This window comes from Phalacrocorax aristotelis, chromosome 1 (genome assembly GCF_949628215.1).
Source record: "Phalacrocorax aristotelis chromosome 1, bGulAri2.1, whole genome shotgun sequence".
Classification (NCBI taxonomy): domain Eukaryota; kingdom Metazoa; phylum Chordata; class Aves; order Suliformes; family Phalacrocoracidae; genus Phalacrocorax; species Phalacrocorax aristotelis.
Genome location: NC_134276.1, coordinates 37,602,614 through 37,622,298, shown reverse-complemented (window position 1 = coordinate 37,622,298; position 19,685 = coordinate 37,602,614). Strand labels below are relative to the sequence as shown.

The 19,685-nt window shown below is 40.8% G+C and overlaps 1 long non-coding RNA gene across 2 annotated transcripts in view; it reads right to left on the bottom strand.

The window, feature by feature from the left end:
* Positions 1-1,579: 1,579 nt before the first annotated feature.
* LOC142054857 (uncharacterized) overlaps positions 1,580-19,685 on the bottom strand; it is a 42,787-nt gene continuing 24,681 nt past the window's right edge. For both annotated transcript variants that reach the window (XR_012659681.1, XR_012659682.1), the window contains exons 3-4: positions 11,428-11,569; positions 1,580-5,163 (exon numbers count right to left, since the gene is read on the bottom strand). This is a non-coding gene — a long non-coding RNA (uncharacterized LOC142054857). The remainder of the gene's footprint in view (positions 5,164-11,427; positions 11,570-19,685) is intronic.

Here is a 19,685-nt window from a genome sequence, read left to right as displayed (position 1 = left end):
GTGATACCTTCACCACTGTCATCACCATCATCATCATTACATACAAATGTTTAAGCATTTTCAGGACAATGAACCTTTTTCCACTTTAAAAACTTTAGAAATTTTTGTTATGTATTGTACTGTATCTGGAACGGAGCATATATTATACAATAGTAAATAACAGTGGGATGACTAAAGTCAATAATCTTTTTAAAGGAAGTGAGAATTTGAAGTAAAAAAAATAAACAGCTAAAATACGAGTTGTTAATTTGCTTGGCTTTTGGAGGGGTTGGCAAGAGGGATAGCAACTTCCCTGGTAGTTTTGCTACGACTGTCATGAAAATGAATTTGTGTGTTTGTTTAAATGTTTGCCAAGGGCACAGAGAATGACAAACGGGATTCTCTTAGTTATGTTAACATTAGGAATGACAGTAGTTGTTAATGTAAGCCCCAAATTAATTGCACTGAAGCTGTAAAGTCAAAACTTATTGCAAGTGTGAGTGAAAACAGTATTTTAAGTCCAGTACATTCTTGAATGATACCCATAGATTTTTTTCATTTAATCTCAATTCATTTTTTGTCTTAGTTTTACATTAGTCATTCTGCAGTAGCAAAAGTGCAGGAAGGCGGTAGACAGACTTGTGTGTAAGAGATTTTCCCTGATATAGCATCTTATGGTAACATGTAGACCTGAAATTCCATAGCAATAATTCTGCTGAATATTAAAGAAATTGCTTTCAAAGGTGTAATGCCTCTAGGCACTTTACTCAAGGCCTGTGCTTCCTTCCCCTGTCTCTTGAAGGGGGCCTCAGCTCTACAGAGCTACAGCTGGTCCTTCTCTGCAGGATATGTAAATGTATATATCATACTAAGATATCATGGAAATATAATACATCTGAAACATGCAGTTCATAATACCAAATGTTTCCACAGTTTTTAGGTGCATACTGTGCAATCTTTTTGCCTCCTGTCTTCTAGACTGTTTTCCTTAGGGTTAGCTATAATATTCCAATGTCTCAGTAGTTTCCAAAAGCTGATGTTATTTATGATATTTTGAACACCCTCTCCAAAATACTTTGTTCATCTCTTTAAATACAGAATACATCTTCTTACTGATTCTACACAATTTCAGTCTAAACTGTAGATGAATGATGAATTTAAATTTTTGTGTTTTCCATTAAGGCTTTAAAAAGGATCTTCATGCCACTGGGATATGGGCATTCCCACTTTCAGGTAGTATTCAGTGTTTTTTTTGCTTTTGACAATAGTTTTGAAATTATGTTCCAGAAAAATCTTTTAAATATTATGGCTCCCTTAAACCTCATATACTTGTTTTGAGATAAATGGATGTAGAATTTTACAGAGGAGAGTAAGTAACAATTGCTACTTACAGCTAACCTCCTTAATTCCCTGAGATATTTTTCAGAATGATTTTCAGCGGGCATGTGGAGAGGACATGATGATGTAACTATGGTTATGTTAGCAAAGATTACCCAGAAGACTGTAATTCTTTTATGGCTTCACTGTCAGTTAATAATATAGCATGCTGATAAAATATTTTTACCACAACATCTTAGACTGTATTTCATACATATAAAAGTTTGAAGCTTACAGAAAAACATGAATTTATTGGTTATGCAATCTACCGCTGTGACAATTCTGGAAAGAGAAGTCTTTTATGTCTGCAGAATAGGTACGGAACAAGCAATGCATCTGCAGACTTCTTGCCAATGTTCCTTAGTCTTGACCTCAGGAGGCTACTTCTTGAAATGAGAATGAATCTGTGCTCTTTCCGCATCTTTTTCCTTTGCCGAGATTGCTGTTGAAGTGCCAGTTACTTTCTAAAGTATGTAGTGTCTTCAGGAAACTATAATTTTAAAATATATCTGAAACTCTTAAGTCGAAACTGTCCAACGTACAAAACCAGTGAAGGAAAAGAGGCAAAGGAATGGCACCAGGTATGAAAGTTCATTACCTTTTTAGTAGATTTTAGCTCTTAAACCTTGGTAAAAACATAGAGTCATACCATACAATATTTCTGTTTCTGAATAATGTACACTTTATGTTTTCCATGATACCACCTTCAAAGTCAAACTCACATGAAAGGGTTATAAATCAAATATTTGGAAAAAAATACAGCTATAAGCAGACATCCCACAACCACCCAGACAAACTTTGTCATGCAAGTCCAAACAAGTCAAATGAGATTTATCTCACATCCAGACAAGTGACAGTGGATTTGTTCTTCAAGCAAAGAAAAACAAGAAATCCCTTGTCTTCCTTCACCTTATTTATTTTCTCAAGTTTCAAAACAGGATTTATTTACATGTTGCATGTTACGTATTTCCCTATTAACTTTGGCTTGTGCGGTTTGTTGAGTTAAACTTGTTTTGTGAACAAAAAGCACAGTAGTCCAGGTTTTTCTTTCAGTGGAACTAGTATCTATTTAGGACCTGCTCCATAGAATAAACAATTAATTCTATGCTTTTACTTGACTCTGTCTGTTTTGTAAGTTAGAACTGCTTTAAGACTGCTCTGGTTTACTTTTAAGAAGCAAACCTTAATTGGTATTAGGTACTCATGCCTTTTTGCATAACAAAAATTACAGTCACTCACTGCTCTACTGATTTTGTCTGGGATAGAGTTAATTTTGTTCATAGTAGCTTGTATGGTACTATGTTTTGGATTTGTGATGAAAATAATGTTGATAACACACTAATGTTTTAGCTATCGCTAAGAGCTTACACAGTGTCAAGGCTTAGCCCCGCCAGCCAGCAGGCTGGGGGTACACACAAAGTTGGGATGGGACTCAGCTGAGGCAACTGACCCCAAACTGACCAAATGGATATCACAAACCATATGATGTTGTGTTCAACAACAAAAGATAGGGAAAGAAGGTGGAATGGGTGTTATGACACACATTTGGTGTTGTTATGACATACATTTGGTTTCGTGACATTTGTCTTCCCAAGTAAGTGTTATGCATGATGGACCCTGCTTTCCCAGAAGTGGATAAACACCTGCCTGCCAATGGGAAGCAGTGAATTTATTCCTTATTTCTCTTTGCTTGCATGTGCAGCTTTTCCTTTACCTATTAAACTGTCTTTATCTGAACCCACAAGTTTTCTCACTTTTGCCCTTTCAATTCTTCCCCCAATCCACTATGGGGGGAGTAAGTAAGCAGCTGTGTGGGGCTGAGCTCCTTATCATGGTTAATCTACAATAACTGCAAAAAGTTCAGGACCATTTTAAACCTGGTAAGATTTTAAATGTAGTAGGATAGAAATAGATACTCCAGAATGGCTACCATGATAAGTACAGAACTCTGCCTTAAGTAAGGTAGAGTTCTTGGGCCATTCTACAGGTTTTTGTAGTTTGATGACAGCAAAAACTGACTGATTCAAATTAAACATGTGATGTGTAGTAGAGACCTTACAGAAAGCAAATCCTCTGTAGCCCACAGGGACTGTTCTTTGTTCCACAGGCTCATGGATTCTTGTGAAAAGAGCAAGTAAAAAATGGCTGTTCATTTTCTGACATCAGATTGGCCTTTGCCTGCCTTATAGGGATGAAATGAGGTAATAAAATATCCTGAATTGAAAATTTAGAATCATAGAACAGAATCATGGAACAGCCTATGTTGGAAGGGACCTCAAAAGATCATTTTGTCCAAACTTTCATGGGAAAGGGAGCCTAGATTACATTATCTAGCACCCTGTCCAACTGCACCATGAAAACCTCCAGTGATGGGGATTCTACCACATCCCTGAAGAGGTTGTTCCAATTGTTTTAGTTGTAAAAGATTTCTTTCTTATGTTGAGATGAAACCTCTCCTGGTGTAACTTGTACCCATTGCTCCTTGTCTTCTCCATGTGGTTCCTCGTGAAGAGAGAGCCTCTTTGTCCTCTTTGTAGACAACGTTTAAGTACTGGAATACTATGATGAGGTCCCCCACAAGCCTTCTCTTCTCCAGGGAGAAAAGACCTAGTTCCTTTAGTCTTTCCTTATAGAGAAGGTTCTCCAGCACCTTGATCATTTCTGTGGCCTTCCTTTGCATCTGTCTTGAATTGAACTAGACACAGTATTTGATGCGGGCCCTGATAAATGCCAAATAGAATGGGATGTGCATGTCTCTATCTCTGCTACTAATGCCCCTGTGGATGCAGCCCAGGTTCCAATTTGCCTTTGTTGCCACAACAGTGCACTGCTGACTCATGTTCAGCCTGGTGGCCACCAAGACCTCCAGGTCCCTTTCAGCAAGGCTGCTCCTCAGCCACACAGATCCTAGCCTGTACTGGGCTCTTTGGTTATTCTGTCCCAAGTGCAGGACTTTGCACTTGTCTTTGTTATATTTCACACTGTTTTTTCTAACCTACTCTTCCAGCCTGTCCAGGTATCTCTGTAAGACTGCTCTCCCTTCTGATGTGTTCATCTCACCACTCAGTTTGGTGTCAGCAAACCTGGTGAGGGTGCTTTCAATCCCATCACCTGGATCATCCAGACTTCTAACAGCATGAGGCCCAGTATTGATCCCTGGCAGGTCTCACTTGTGACATGCTGCCAGCCTTAGTAAAAAACATTGATCACCACCTTCTGAGTGCAACCTGTTAGCCAATTTCCCATCCAGTTTGTATCTTGCTGGCTTGTACAGGAGAAGGCTTTGGAAAGCAGTGTTGAATGCCTTGATGCAGTCCAGGTAAATAACACCCACTGCTCGCCGGATGTTGACAGAAAGTGTTACTTTGTTGTAGAAGGTGACGAAGTTAGTCAAGCATAACTTGCCTTTGGTAAATCTGTGCTGGCTTTTCCTAATCACCTGCTCTATTTGGCTTGCAATAGTTTCTAGGACTCAGTCCATTAATTTCCCAGTGATTGAAGTAAGGCTAATGGGCCTGTAATTTCCTGGGTCCTCTCTCAGGCCCTTCTTGTAGATGGATACGACATTTGCCCTCTTCCAGTCATCAGGGATATCCCCTTATCTCCAAGACTTTTTAAATATTATAGACCTTGGCTTTGTAACAATGGCAGACACTTAACACCTTGGAGTGAATTCCATCCAGACCCATAGATTTATGTGGCTTGAGCCCTTGCAAGAGGTTGCAGACCAGCCCTTCCTCCCCTACTGGAGGGTTGACACATGCATTGTCGTAGGTACTTGATCCTGTGATCTGCGGTCCACCTGCACTGGTAAAGACAGAAGAAAAGAAGGTATTCAGAACCTCTGCATGTTAACATTATCACTAACTAGTTTCTCTGCCCTGTTTAGTAATGGGCCTAAGTCTTCCCTGTGTTTCTGCTTACTGCTCATTTACCTAAAGAACCCTTTCTGCTTGTTCTTGACATCTCTGGCCATTTTCAGTTCTAACTGAGCCTTAGCCTTCCTGACTGCACATCTGCCTGCCCTAGCAAGGTTCTTATAGGTATTGATGGCTCTTTGGCTGCCTTTGCACAGCCGATACGTTTACTTTTTACTTTTAAGTGCACCCAAAGACTCATTATTAAGGCAGGGTGTTCTCCTGTTCTGCCTTTTTTCTTCCTTTTTCTGTTCTCGTGCTTCCAGGAGGCTGTTCTTGAATAAATCCCATCAATCACAAGCTACTTTGCCCTCTGTGGGTGCTTCCCATGGAATCGCTAGGCTCTGAGCTCATTGAAGTTGGCTCTTCTAAAATCCAGGGTCTTTGTCCTACTACTGGTGTTCTGTAAGCTCATCAGGATCTTAAACCCTACAGTGTTGTGGCCATTATATCCAAGGCTACCATTGGTAGTTATGTTGTTAAGTAAGTCTTCTCAGTTTGTGAGCAGTAAATCTAGTCTAGCAATGCACTCTTCCTAGTTGGCATGTCCAGCACCTGTAGCAGGAAGCCTTCGAGGAACCTGACGGACATGTCTTGCACTGCTGTGTTGTTTTCTCAAAAAATGCCTGGGTAATTGAAGTCATCCATGAGGATCAGGTTCTGTTGGCCTGAAACTTCCTTGAGCTGCCAAAATAAATGTTTTCTTGACCTCATTATCCTGATTGAGAGGTTGGTAACAGATACTTAAGATAAGATCCTCCTCAGTGTTGATCTCACTAATCTTGATTTAAAGGCATTTGATAAGAACTTTCATGGTCTCCATAGCTCACGTCCACACACTCAAATTTTTCTTACATAAAGTACAACCCCACCTCATATTCTTCCCTTCCTATCTTTCCAAAAGGATTTGTTACCATCCATTGTAGTCTTCCAGTCATGTGAGCCTTCCCACCAAATTTCTGTTATTCCTAAGATATCATAACTGTCAAACTGGGTGAAGAGCTCCAGTTCCTCCTGTTTGTTGCCCCAGACTACATGTGCTGGTATACATATACTTGAGGTGGCTGGACTCAAGGTTCTTGCTTTTGGAAAAGGTTGGGGAGAGTTATTCAGTAGTCTTGTAGGTCTGTTCATCCACTATGTTTCATATGAATATGCAGGTGTCACAGCTTTGGATACTACTCTGCAAGTTTGATGGATTAAAGCATGATTCACTAAGTCAGCTGATCTGATAGCCAAGATCTGTCTCTCTAGATAGGTTGATCCCATCTACCCAGTAGGTTATGTTCTTTGAAGAACATCCTGTGGTCATAGAAACTAAAGTTCTGGTGATGAAACCAGCCATGAAGTCAGGTATTGATCTACATGTTCTCAGAATCACAGACTGGTGGGGGTTGGAAGGGACCTCTGGAGATCATCTTGTCCAACCACCCTGCTTGAGAAGGCACACCCAGAGCAGGGGGCACAGGAACGCATCCAGGTGGGTACTGAATGTCTCCAGGGAAGGAGACTCCACAACCTCCCTGGGCAGCCTGTTCCACTGCTCTGGCACCCTCACAGGAAAGAAGATTTTTCTCCTATTGAGGTGGAACTTCCTGTGTTCCAACTTGTGCCCATTGCCCCTTGTTCTGTCATTGACATTATTGAAAAGAGCCTAGTCCTATCATCCTGACACCCACCCTTTAGATATTTATAGGTATTGATGAGATCCCCCCTCAGTTGCCTCTTCTCCAGGATGAACAAACCCGAACCTCTCAGCCTTTCCTCATAAGGGAGATGCTTCTGTCCCCTGATCATCTTGGTAGCTCTCTGCTGGACTTGCTCAAGCAGTTCTGTGTCCTTCTTAAACTGGGGACCCCAAAACTGACCACAGTACTCCAGATGTGGTCTCACTAGGATAGAGTAGAGGGGGAGAATAACCTTTCTCTGTCTGCTGGCCACACTCCTTTTAATGCAGCCCCATGATAACATTGGCCTCCTTGGCCACAAGGGCACAGTGCTGGCACAGGGTCAGCTTGCTGACCACCAGGACTGCCACGTCCTTCTCAACAGAGCTGCTTTCCAGTAGTCCAGCTCCCAACTTGTACCAGTGCATGGGGTTGTTCCACCCCAGGTGCATCACCTTACACTTGCTTTTGTTGAATTTCATGAGGTTCCCCTCAGCCCAGCTCTCCAGCCTGTACAGGTCTGGTTGGATGGCAGCACAGCCTTCTGGTGTATCAGCCACTCCTCCCAGCTTGGTATCATCAGTGAACTTGCTGAGGTTACACTCTATCCCTTTGTCCCATTATCTAGGTCATTGATGAATATGTTGAACAGGACTGGACCCAACACAGACCCCTGGGGAACACTGGTAGTTATGGGCCTCTATCCAGACTCTGCCTGGTTGACCACAACACTCTGAGTTCTGTTGCTGAGCCAGTTCTCTTTCCACCTCACTGTCCACTCACTCAACCCATACTTTCTTAACTTGTCCATGAGGATGCTATAGGAGACAGTGTCAAATGCCCCACTGAATTTGAGATAGACAACACAATGTTGACTTCTGCCTGCAGTCGTACCCCTGACTGGCAGGACAAAGAAGCTTACTTTGGCACCTATCCCTTTCACTTGTGCTCACAGGACTCTGAAGTCCTGCTTGATCGTGCCCAGGTTTTGCTTTACCATGTCATTGATGCCCACATGGAAAAGGAGTTAATAATCTGTGGTTTTAACCAGTTGTGGCAGTCTCTCTGAGACGTCCCAGATCTTGGCTCCCAGTAAGCAGCAAGATTCCCTTGACTGTATATCAGGCTGGCAGATGGGTTCCTCAGTGTCTCTCAGCAGAGAGTCACCCACTGCTAGCACTGGCTGCTTCCTTTTGCAGCTTTTTGTGTGTGTTGTTAGTGCTGTTTCTCTGAGTAGCTCTTGCTCATTGGTTTTGTCCACTGCCAAAGCTTCATGTCTGTTGCTGGGTGGTACATACAAGGAAGGGAAGTGAAGTGGTATCTTGTTCCCATGGGTCACCGGAGACCATGGCACTGTCTCCAAGACCATGGCACCTTCTCTAAGGTGCTGTCTGTTCACTCTTGAAGCTCTTTGCCCGGTAGTCCTTGGAGGTCACTGCCTTGGGGCCTTAGTATTTCACCTTGCAAAGTCTCAAATAATACTCTCTTGTTCACCCTCCTTAATACAGTGTAGCCTGCTAACTTCCTCCTGCAGCTCCTCCACCCTCCACCTGTGTGACTCCACCAGAGCACACCTTGTGCAGATGGAGCTCCCACCCTTCTCCAAGCAAGCGGCAGGGGTGAACTCTTTGCAGCCCTCCAGCTGGACAGCGTCTTCCATGATAGGAAGCTCTGTCTGGGTGGCCACCTCCACTGGTCCCAGACTAGCCTGGCTAGGCAATTGATTCCCCTCTGCTGCAGAGTGCAGCCCTCACCTGGTCTCTACCACCATGCTTCCCACAGCGTCAAAGCACTGCCTAATAAGCCCTTCTCATTCCCTGGAGACCTCAAGCTGCTGGGTAGGCTTGCAGAGCTGGCAGCTACCAGGAGTGACCTTCAGAGCTGCAGCCTAAGCCTGCAGGTGAGCAGACCAAGCAGCAGCCTGACAACAGGCAGAGTGCGCCGCCCTTCCCATGTGTCCTTCCAATGTACTGTCGCACAAACTGCTGACACCACTCTGAACCAATGTTTCTCCCTCTTTGTACACCCTGTTTGTGCACCCTGTCTGCAGTACTCCCTTGGGGACAGTTATATGTGGCCATCCACTGTTTCAAATGGCTGTGGAGACAGTCAGCACCACACAACTCTTGCCTGCACCTCTTGTGAGACCTGGCTGTTCCCTCCATACACACAGCCCAAGGGTGCCGGGGGCTCAAAAACCCCTTCAGCCGCCTCCCAGGGACCTCGCACACTTCACACTCCTCTCAGCATGTGGCTTGTGGCTACTGCTGCTACTGGCAGTGTCAGCTTCCCATGATTTGGTCTTCTTTTTTTGCATCTCCTGAGTATAAAAGTCAAAACCAATAGAAGCTTCACTCCAGATAACAGGTTAGGCTGCTGTCTAGCACCTCTGCAGAGATGTATCTGCAGAAAATACCAGCAAACAACAGAACTGAATCTTCATTTCAGTGCCATGTTAAGGTCTGTAACAATTATCCTTATTGTTCCTTGTTTTTCTTCTCCTGAGTTCTAGCAAAGGGCAACCATGTCATCCTGCAGGTATGTGGAATGAAGGTCTTTTCCAGAATACTTGCAGCCAATATACAACTGATACAGCTGATGTTATCAGAGAAAATCTATTTTTTTTATTTTAGCTTCCATCTCTTAAAGCTTTACTGGATTTATTAAACATTTTTTATTATTGAGTTGGTAAGCATTATTGGTTGATAATTCATAATCTCTTTTTTGCTCTTTGTGGTTTTGTGATTCAGTTTTAGAATCTTTTTCATGCATCTGTTAGCTTTGTCTTCATTTCATATCTTCCGATACATTTTAAAAGCCGTGCCTCTAGGTACTGATCATTACGTGCATTCTTTTTTTATTAAGTAGGAGTTTAAAAACATCTATGTTCATATGATTTAATTATCTTGAAAATAACTCAATTTAATACCTTCCTGAAGTAGGTTACACATACCTACTTACGCAACATAAATTGTTCTGAACTTAAAACCAGACATGATTATTATTAATGAGATCCTTAATAGTTATACTGGATGGGAAAACTCAGCATACAGTATTGTCTCTCTTGTGTTAGGTATCTAAATTTCTAATATTTGCTTAATACTCTTACATCCAAACTCAGGTGTGTATCTTTAGATACCTAAAGCCACACTAAACTTTACACTGTAGGTAATTAACTATGGAAACAAAAACCGTTTGTTAATGGATTTCACCTAAATACTAGCTCTTATTTTGTCTTTTCCTTCATCAAGATTCTATCTGTGTATGAGAAGTCTGTTTTGGATAAAATCTTCTCCTGCTGTTTTGCTTGTTTCCCCATAATTGCTCATCTTTTGGCGGTGGGTCAAATCCCGGTCCCATTGACTCAGTGGGAGTAGAGCTAATGATGACATCAATGGGACCTAGATTTGGCATCTTCTTCATTTATACTGTGTCTGATCAGCTCTGTTAAAAAGAAACATGTTCTGAATCAAATGAGAGGCCTGGCCAATTCTATCTGAACAAAATTGTGGCTTGTAAACCCTTGTCAGAAAGAGGGTGCTCCCCAGCAACATATGAATCTGTTAGAAATCCTCAACAAAGTTTTCCATCTGGAGCATGCACAGGCTACATTAAGTCTCAATCGTGCAAAATCTTGTATGCTGAACCCCACTAATTTCACTTAAATCAAAAGGACCATCAATGGGAATATATATTAGTCTCACTGTGATGGAAAAGTCCTCCTGCTACAGCTTATGCAGCCAAGGTAAGCCTTGATTTTCCATCTAAGGTGTTGATTGGTGTCAAGTTTAATTCAGAACATGCTGCTTGGATCTGACAGTCTGATAGAATACGATTCCACATTCTAGTCTTGTGAAAGTCAGTGGCAATAATCCCATTGACATCAATACAGCTATGATTTGGCAGAGACAAGGTCTTGTGTCCGTTATGTTATCATAATGACACATAATGACACATCTCTGGATGTTACAGTGCAGTGAATAGTACACAATCATCCAGAGGAACTGGTATCAGAACTAAGGAAGAATACTTTTCTACCTTTGTGAGCATTTGGAAATATTCTTGTCACAAACATCTATGTATTTACAAAAAACCCAAAGAATTCAGAGAGTTCATAGCATCATTCTCTTCAGACTAGTAATACACTAATCTATTGTACAGTATATATAATTAAAAAGTAGTACTGTTTAACAGAAGAAAAAACAGTCAAATAGAGTATTACTATAGTGATATTTCAGGGTTGCTTTGGTTTTGGGGAAAATACGCTGTTGCAAAGGAAGAATGGATGTCATTCATTTAATTTAATTTTAGGCATCATTAAATCATATAAATCTAAGCTGGTAATCAGAGGACCTTATATATAGTCACTGGAGGGATACTGACATCTCCAAGGGTGATCTTAGATACTTGTTTTAGAAGGGAATGCAAGCATTATTTCTATTCCAAGAAAGGGAAATGATATGACTAGCATAGACATAGATAATTACTTTTTCAGATGTCTGAAGGTATGTAAGATGAATCCTGTTCTATGAAGTTAATTAAAACACCTTACAAAATATGAGGCTGTCAGATTACTGTTTTCATGCACATTTCCTCATCATCCAGTCTTCTAAGGGGTTGTCTTCACTCCTGAGAAGACGACAAGCAAACAAACAAAAAGTTGTGTTTATTATAGACTCAGGGAAACTAGCATGAGTAAAATGAGAATACTTTTAACACAAGGCATTCACTTTTACTCTGAACTAAACTTACCCAAACCAGCTTCAGGCAGAGTAAAAGGCTGATCTTAATGTGCTTGCACATCTCTAAACTTCCCATCCTTTCTGTGTCAGAGAGGGCTACCAGCTTTTTTATGCTTGTGAGACTCTATTATTATTACCCCTTTCATTTTGATATTCACTACCCCCTGCAGTAGGACAAGTTCTTTTTGATTATACCTTTCAAAATGTCTATATGAATATGGGATTCAAATAGATTTCCTAGGCAATTCACCCATATTTGATTATTTACCAGACTTCAGGAAAACACCTTCGCTGGGAGTAATTGTTTTATGGCAGTACAGAGAGCTATCACATTGGCATGTTAAGTGCGTGGCCAATCTCAGGCTCTGTCCTTTGGCCTTTAGCTAACTTCACTGTATTAATGCTGATACATTAATGCTTTGCTAGTCAAACTAGTTTCTTTTAGTGATTTAATTTTAGACATTGACAGATTCTGAGGCCTGAGGTGACAATTATGATGCTCTAATATTACTACATAGCATAGGATGAGAATCCAAACTGAAGTCCAGTGATTTGCATAGACAACCCCCTCCCCTTTTGCTCCCCAAAAGTCATTTTACCTCACAGTCCCCAGAGATTGTTGTCTGTGGTTTCATAATGCAGCAAGAAGTTATGAAGTTCTGCCATGCTCATTTCAGAAAATTCACAATTTAGTGATATATGTTCTAGCGAGGTACATAAACAACTTCTCCCCTGATATTCTGATAGAAACATTTATTTCAATGTATCACAAACACTAAAATAGCAATATTCCTCTGATTCAGCACTTGAATTTTGTAAGTTCTAATATACAGTTTTATTTATGACAATTAAAATGATGAGGCTCCATCTGCTTAAACAAACATTCCTACTACCTAAATTACTAAAGAATAATCTTTGAAGGGACCTAGTACCAACTGTGTCTTTACTTACTGATTATCTTACACTAAATCAGAATATGTTATGAAAAATGCAATCTAGATACAGAATTTATATTCTTTCAACAAGAGGTGGTGTCCTCTTATTGCAGCTTAGAAATAAGTATGATAAATGTAATGATTTTTACACCAAATCTTGGTCAGCTCTAACAAATTCTGAGTAAGTGTCTCATTTTAGTGGAAATCCTTTATGTTTACACTGTCAAATAATGGAAAACAGAGCTTGACTATTAATTTCTCTCCCTGTTTTATGAAACTCCTTAATGAAGGCAGTATTGGGTTTACGTACTTGTCCACCTACTGTATGATTCTTCTTAATTAAGGTTATAGAACTTTTAAAAATATCCATAGTTGGTTTTTTTTTTTTTTTCATTTAAAATAAGCTCAAATTCAAATCAAGGAAAGGAGAAGCAAAGAACCACAAACTCCTGAAATTAAATACAGGGAGAAACTCCAAAATCTCACAAAGCAATTTGCCACTAGCACTAATTAGAGCTATCAAAACAGTTCAATATCACAATTATAAGAAAAAATACGAATAAGGGTCTATTCTTGCCAGTGTCATAATTATAATTCTGCCACCTTCTGGAACCATTATGAGAAAAGTACTTGAGTCACCAGATAATTCTGTCATAGCAGGAAAAAAGACAATTTCCACTGTATGCCATGACTTGCTATGAGACTCATGTCATTATGGACTTCTTAATCAAATCTGGATTGGAAGATCATTCAAGTCTACCTGTCATTTTAAATCAAGTGTTTTAACCTTGGGATACAGCTGACAGTAGTATTGTTGTCAATCTTTCAATCAAAGTCATAAATTAGTAAAAAAAATATTTTTACAAAGTCTACCCAGAAGTTAAATCGCAAATGGTTGGTCCCTTTTGTACGGTGAGAAGTTAAACCATTTTTATTTTATAACAGTGTTGGGGATTGAAAACCAAACAAACCAAAAGGTAATGAATTGGTCTGTATCTAATACATAAAGCAGCAGCCAAATTAAATAATTTATATTGTCCAAACCCTTATATAAAAAACCATATTTTATTCTCATTTTAAAGTGGTGAATTAAAATATAGACCATTTACATGGTGTCAAGATGAGGTAATATAGCAGGAGAATTCTTCATTTCTTATGAAATATTAGTATATACATTTCTGATGTCTCCCTGGGGTCAGTGTCTTGCCTTCCTTCAATATTCAGAGAAAATATTGTGGTTTGGTTTATTTATGACTCATTCTTTTCCTGCTATATTTCAGCTTGGTTCAGACATACGTAAATGAAGATACTGCAAGAAAACAACGTAAGCAATGTTGAAAAAGTAGTGTTACAGTAAATGCTTAAAAAAAAGGAAACTGATCTTTGAAAAACAAAGAGAAAAAAGCGAAAATTAAACAATAAGGAGATTAAACATGGGAGCTTAATATTGTACAACAGATGGAAGCTTTTGCCTACAACATGAAGGAAATAAGGCAATAAACAATAATACCTTTAATATGTATCTGCATTTACTTATCATGCTACACGAAGCCAGCTTTATTGCTGATGGCCTGAGGATAAACATCTATGTTCTCAGAGCCAATATTACCTTTAATATTTATATAAGGGTTGAATTATGTGTAAAAACTGGAGAGATTAGGGATTGCTGGGCATCTGCTTGTTTGGCCTTGAGTGGATTCTTATGATAAACTTTTATTTGTTGATATTATTTTTAACTTTCTTTAATTAGCTTTTTGACAATATAACAGAGGTGTTTTAATTCTCCTTTTGTCTCTAGAAGAGATAAACATAATAAGACAGAGAATAGAACTAATAACAGTAGCTTTGCAGCATGTTTTCTGTATTCGTGCAGCAGAATCCAAGTATTTTTGAGATAACGGCTGAAGAATAATATTTATGTGTGTGTATATGTTGAGTGTGTGTGCTTCTGTGAGAGAGAGGAAATTACAAGATAAATCATTACATGACACATATTAGCTGAGATAGTCTGGTTTATGTGTATGTGTCCATGTAGCTGGATTATTTGCATTGTTTTGAACATACAGAAAATAGCAGCAGAAAAACCTTTCTTCCTTTCTCCACAGTACTGTGTCTCTATCGACCATTTTCAAAAGCAAAATTTGAGTCAACACAGTCTGCTTATACATAACTTTTAACACAATAGTCCCTAGTACATTAAATCCTTCATGACTTAAGACTTCAAATCGTATTTAATTGACTGTACCTGTTAAACTGACATGTCACACAGAGAAGAACATGAAGGAAAGAAAAAGCATCAGGAACAAAACTCTCTAGTTATCTCAGTGCAATCATTCAGTATTCAGAAATCAGGTTTTCAGACCATCCAAAACAACCATGTTGGTAGCTTAAAAATCTCAGATTTAAGAAATGCTGAATGCTGACAACTTTGATTTACCTTCACCTTCCTACTTGTGAGTAGGATATTTTTTCTCCTGAAGACTCAGCAACTATAATCTTGATAGAGGAGACCAAGAGTATTTGTGGGGAGAGAGGAGAATCACAGCTGTTAAGGGGAAAAAAAAGTATGATAGGAATTCTAACAAAAACAAGAGATCTAACTAGACACATGCAAAGGAAAGATTGTGCTAACTGGGGGAGAGGAGTTGCTTGAAAGACATTTTGGAAATATTTTTGGGAATGACAGTTAATGGGGAGAAAAGCATAATGCTAACCCCTTGGAATTCTTCCAAAACTTCTTTCTCTGTGCTTACCTCCCCATCATCCCAGTATTGCCAATGCTCAGGAATCTCTTACAAATTACTTGATTTTAGGGGTGGAGGAAAGTTTTAGAAGAACAGTTCTTGAGAATGACTGTTCTCACTCAGCAGGTAAGCAAAAGGGCTGCTGCTGAAACTGGCAGATGAATTTGCCAGTTCTCTTGCTGTTACAGTATGTCAGTAAAGGAGAAAAAGACAGGTCAAGAGTTTTAAAATCCTGTTGTTTCTGTTTTCTTCCTGTCCTGGAAAATGGGAAGAACCAATGATAGAGCAGAGATGAAGTTACAGGGAGGCAAAGCTATTCTAAAAATGGCACTATGCAGGCAGAAAGGTTTAATGACCAGAAGGGATGTGAATTCGGGAAAACAAAATAGATTTGGAGACTAAAACAGTAAAACAGCAGAAATAATATGGGCTAAAGAAAATCTAAACATACCTTTTCCTCCAAAGGGCTAAAATTCCCTTTCCTAGTGTTGGTAAGAAGGTGAACAAGTCTATTTGCTTCATGAACATACATATGCCCAGAAATGATTCAGAGTTCAAATGAGGTATTAGAGAAGTATAATCTCTGTAAGAATTATTTAGGCAACCAAGTTCATCATCCCTTAAGATTCATGCTACTGTTTTCTCCTCTTTCCTCCCCACTCCTCAACACAATCACCAGTACAAACTGATCTTCATCCCTCAAACCTGTTGAGACTTCCTGGAAAAACCTGGTAAGGGAATTCTAGTCTCAATAATATACTTTCCACTAGGACTAACTCTCCCCAGTGTTTTCAAATCTGACATTTAAAGCTACCAGCAAATTATTTGTGACTGAGCAAATTAGCTAATTAAATAATTGGCTTAGGGCTTCATAAAATTTGGCTGCTATGGAAATGAGGCTCTCTGCTATCTTACAAGCTTCATCTAAGCATTAAAAGTACTTCATGTCTCTTCTCCAGCTGAAACTGCAATAGTTGCGGATTTGTTTTTAAAATGGTTGTTTATGGAGTTGCTCTTGCATAGTTTCCAAATCTATATGTAGTGGGATACTTCTCCTGAGAAGGACTGTACCCAAATAAGACAGCAGTCTACCTTCCTCATACCATATGTTTATACATCAATAACTTTATAGAACAATTTCAAGTGGAATTAAAAATCACAGCTGTTTTTCAGTAGTTAGTGTATTATATATTTGGGCCTCTAGATAATGCAGAATGAAAAAAAGTAAGGAGTCAATTTTATTTGGAATGATTCAAGATAAAGATAAACCATCCCATCTTTCCCAAAATGCTAGACAAAAGCAAGACTGTGTAAAATAAGTTAATATAAGTTTAGAACAAATTCAGGGTGATTTTACTATTCCTAGCCCTTTAGCCATCTGTCCTTCATCACTTCATTAAGTCGTAAGGGTAAGTACTACTGCTGTACACAAAAAGGAAATGTGTACCTTCATACCTAATAAGACAGAATAATTAATTAGCCTGTTAGAATCAGAAACATATATAAAGTGAAACATAATTGAGTGGGGGTTTCTGTCTGTCACCTATTGAAGAACATGGCACTGGTACATGTAAGAGACTGTATATAAAAATATTTTACTGTTGTTGGGATCCTCTGAACTCCAGCCCAGCACGGCTCCCCTGTGCCTTCATCTCTGTTATAGAGTGTGCAAAACTGCACCTACTCCCTGCCACTACTGAACAGGAGCCTTTGCCCACTGAATCTCTCGGACTGGTACATATGGATGAATGTTGCATGTTTTCCAATATGCAGCTACTTCTGTCCATTATACCTTAGACCATGTGAGAGAAGAAAACCAACCATCTACATGGGAAATAGTCAGGATCTTCTCTGAGACTCAGCAGCCTGAAAAGCCCCCACGCCCACCTGCATTAGAGAAGCAGGCAGTCTCTACCCTCACTATGAAGGTAAGCAAAACCTCAGGAAAAGGGGAAGGATACTGGCATGAAAAGGAAGGCTACTGCCCCACCTAACTGCTTAAAACTGCAAAATAGGTTCACCATTCTCAAGATGAAGAGGAGTCAGACATGTCTCCAAGCAAAGAACCTGGTCCACCTAACCCTAAACTATGCAAGACTGGTAAGAAGAAATGGCAAATCAAAGACACCCATCTGCCAACCTGACCAGTCATCTTGAGAGATATGCTGCCTGCCAAGGAACAGGATCCGGAATGTTGTGGAGGGATGGCCAAAACTCACCAGGCCCTCTGACTACCACACCCATTGTTCTTATTCCTGTGGCAAAAATGATACTGCCAGGGGAAACCGGAACAGTATCAAAAGTCCCCTGTAGGGACTCTGGGCGTGATAGACAAAGGCATGTGGGCCCAGGTGGTGTTGTTAATCCTGCTGGTGAGGAGAAAGGCTGTGAGGAGAAGGGCAGTAATAGGACAAGTCAATAATTAGCTGCAGAACTGCTGTTTAAGACAGGTTTGGCTTCTTTAACTATGGGACCCTGTTTGCTAATCAGCATCTGCTAAAGAGAGGTGCTATCCACCTCATTAAGCAGGACAAAGCTATTTTTGTCAATGGGATGCCTGACCTCGTAAGGAGGGCTTTAAACTGAGAATAAGAAATGGATACAAGGCACCATTATGGAAAAATCCCTCAAAGCTTCTCCAGGAACTCAACATACTGAGGTGCCTCTTTAAAGTGCCTGTACACACAGATACACAGTCATAGGAATAAAGTCAGGGACATGTGTAAAGCTGAAGGGCTACAATCTTCTTGGGATTGCGGCAATGTGGTGGGATGGCTTCCATGACTAGAATGTTGCAGTGGTGGGGTATGGGCTCCCTAGGAAGGACAGGAAGGGAAGATGTAGAGGGGAGTTCCCCTCTGTGTGAGAGAGCCCATGGAGTGCATGGAGCTCTACCTGGGGATGGGTGCAGAACCAATGGGGGTTTATGGGTTGCGACTAAAGAGAGGACAGACAAAGGTGACATTACAGTGGGTGTCTGCTACAGGCAGCCCAACCAGGAAGAACAAGTGGATGAGGACCTCTACAGAAAGACAGAAACAGCCTCCCGTTCACAGGCCCCGGTCCTCATGGGGGATTTCAAGCACCCTGGTACCTGCTGGAGGGAGAGCACAGCAGGGCATAAGCAACCCAGGGGGTTCCAGGAGCACATTGGTGATGTCTTCCTCCACCAAGTGAGAGGAGAGGCAGTGAGGAGAAGTGCTTTGCTGGACCTTCTACTGACCAACAAGGAAGGTCTCACTGGGGATGTGAAGATCAAAGGCAGCCTTGGCTGCGGTGATGGTGGAGTTTGGGATCCTGAGGGTGGAGGGTCAAACACAAGCTCACAGCTCTGGACTTCAAAAGAGCAGACTTTGGCCTCTTGAAAGGTCTGCTTGGAAGAGTCCCATGGGATAAGGCCCCGGAGGGAAGAAAGGACCAAGAAAGTTGGCTAATAGTTGCCTCCTCCAACATCTGGGGAGCTCAATCCCAACAAATAAGAAGTCAGGCAAAAATGCCAGAAGGCCTGCGTGGATGAACAAAGAGCTCCTTGCCAAACTCAGATAGAACCAGGAAGCATACAGCAGGTGCAAGCAGGGATGGATAACCTGGGAGGAAAACAGAAATATTATCTGAGCACCCAGGGATGAAGTCAGGAAAGCTACAGCCCAAATGGAATTAACTCTGTCCAGCAATGTCAAAGGCGACAAGAAGGACTTGTATAAGTACTAGGTGATGAAAGAACGAATAAGGAAAATGCAGGCCCATTGCTCAATGAAATGGGTTTGTGGACCTGGTTACACAGGACATGAAAAAGGCTGGGGCACTGAATGCTGCCTTTGCCTCAGTCTTACTAACCAGCCTGGCCTTCAGGAACCTCAGTAATGAGTGGTGTACCCCAGAGGTCTATAGTGAGTCCAATCCTGCTCAGCATCTTCATTAATAATCCAGATGATGGTGCAGAGTGTACCCTCCAGCAAGTCTGCTGATGACACCAGACTGGGAGAAGTGGCTGATATGCCAGAGAGTCATGCTGCCATGCAGAGGGACCTTGACAGGCTGGAGAAATGGGCCAACAGGAATCTGTTGTAGTTCAACAAGGGGAAGTGTAATGTCCTGCACCTGGAGAGGAAGAACTCCATGCACCTGTACAAGCTGGGTGCTACCCAGCCTCAAAGCGGTTTGGCAGAAAAGGACCTGGGGGCCTATTGGACAGCAACTTGAACATGAGCCAAAACTGTGCTTTTGACACAAAGATCGTTAATGGTATCCTGGGCTGCATTAGGAGTGGTGCAGCATGTTGAGGGAGGTGATCCTTCCCCTCTACTCAGCACTCGTGAGGCCA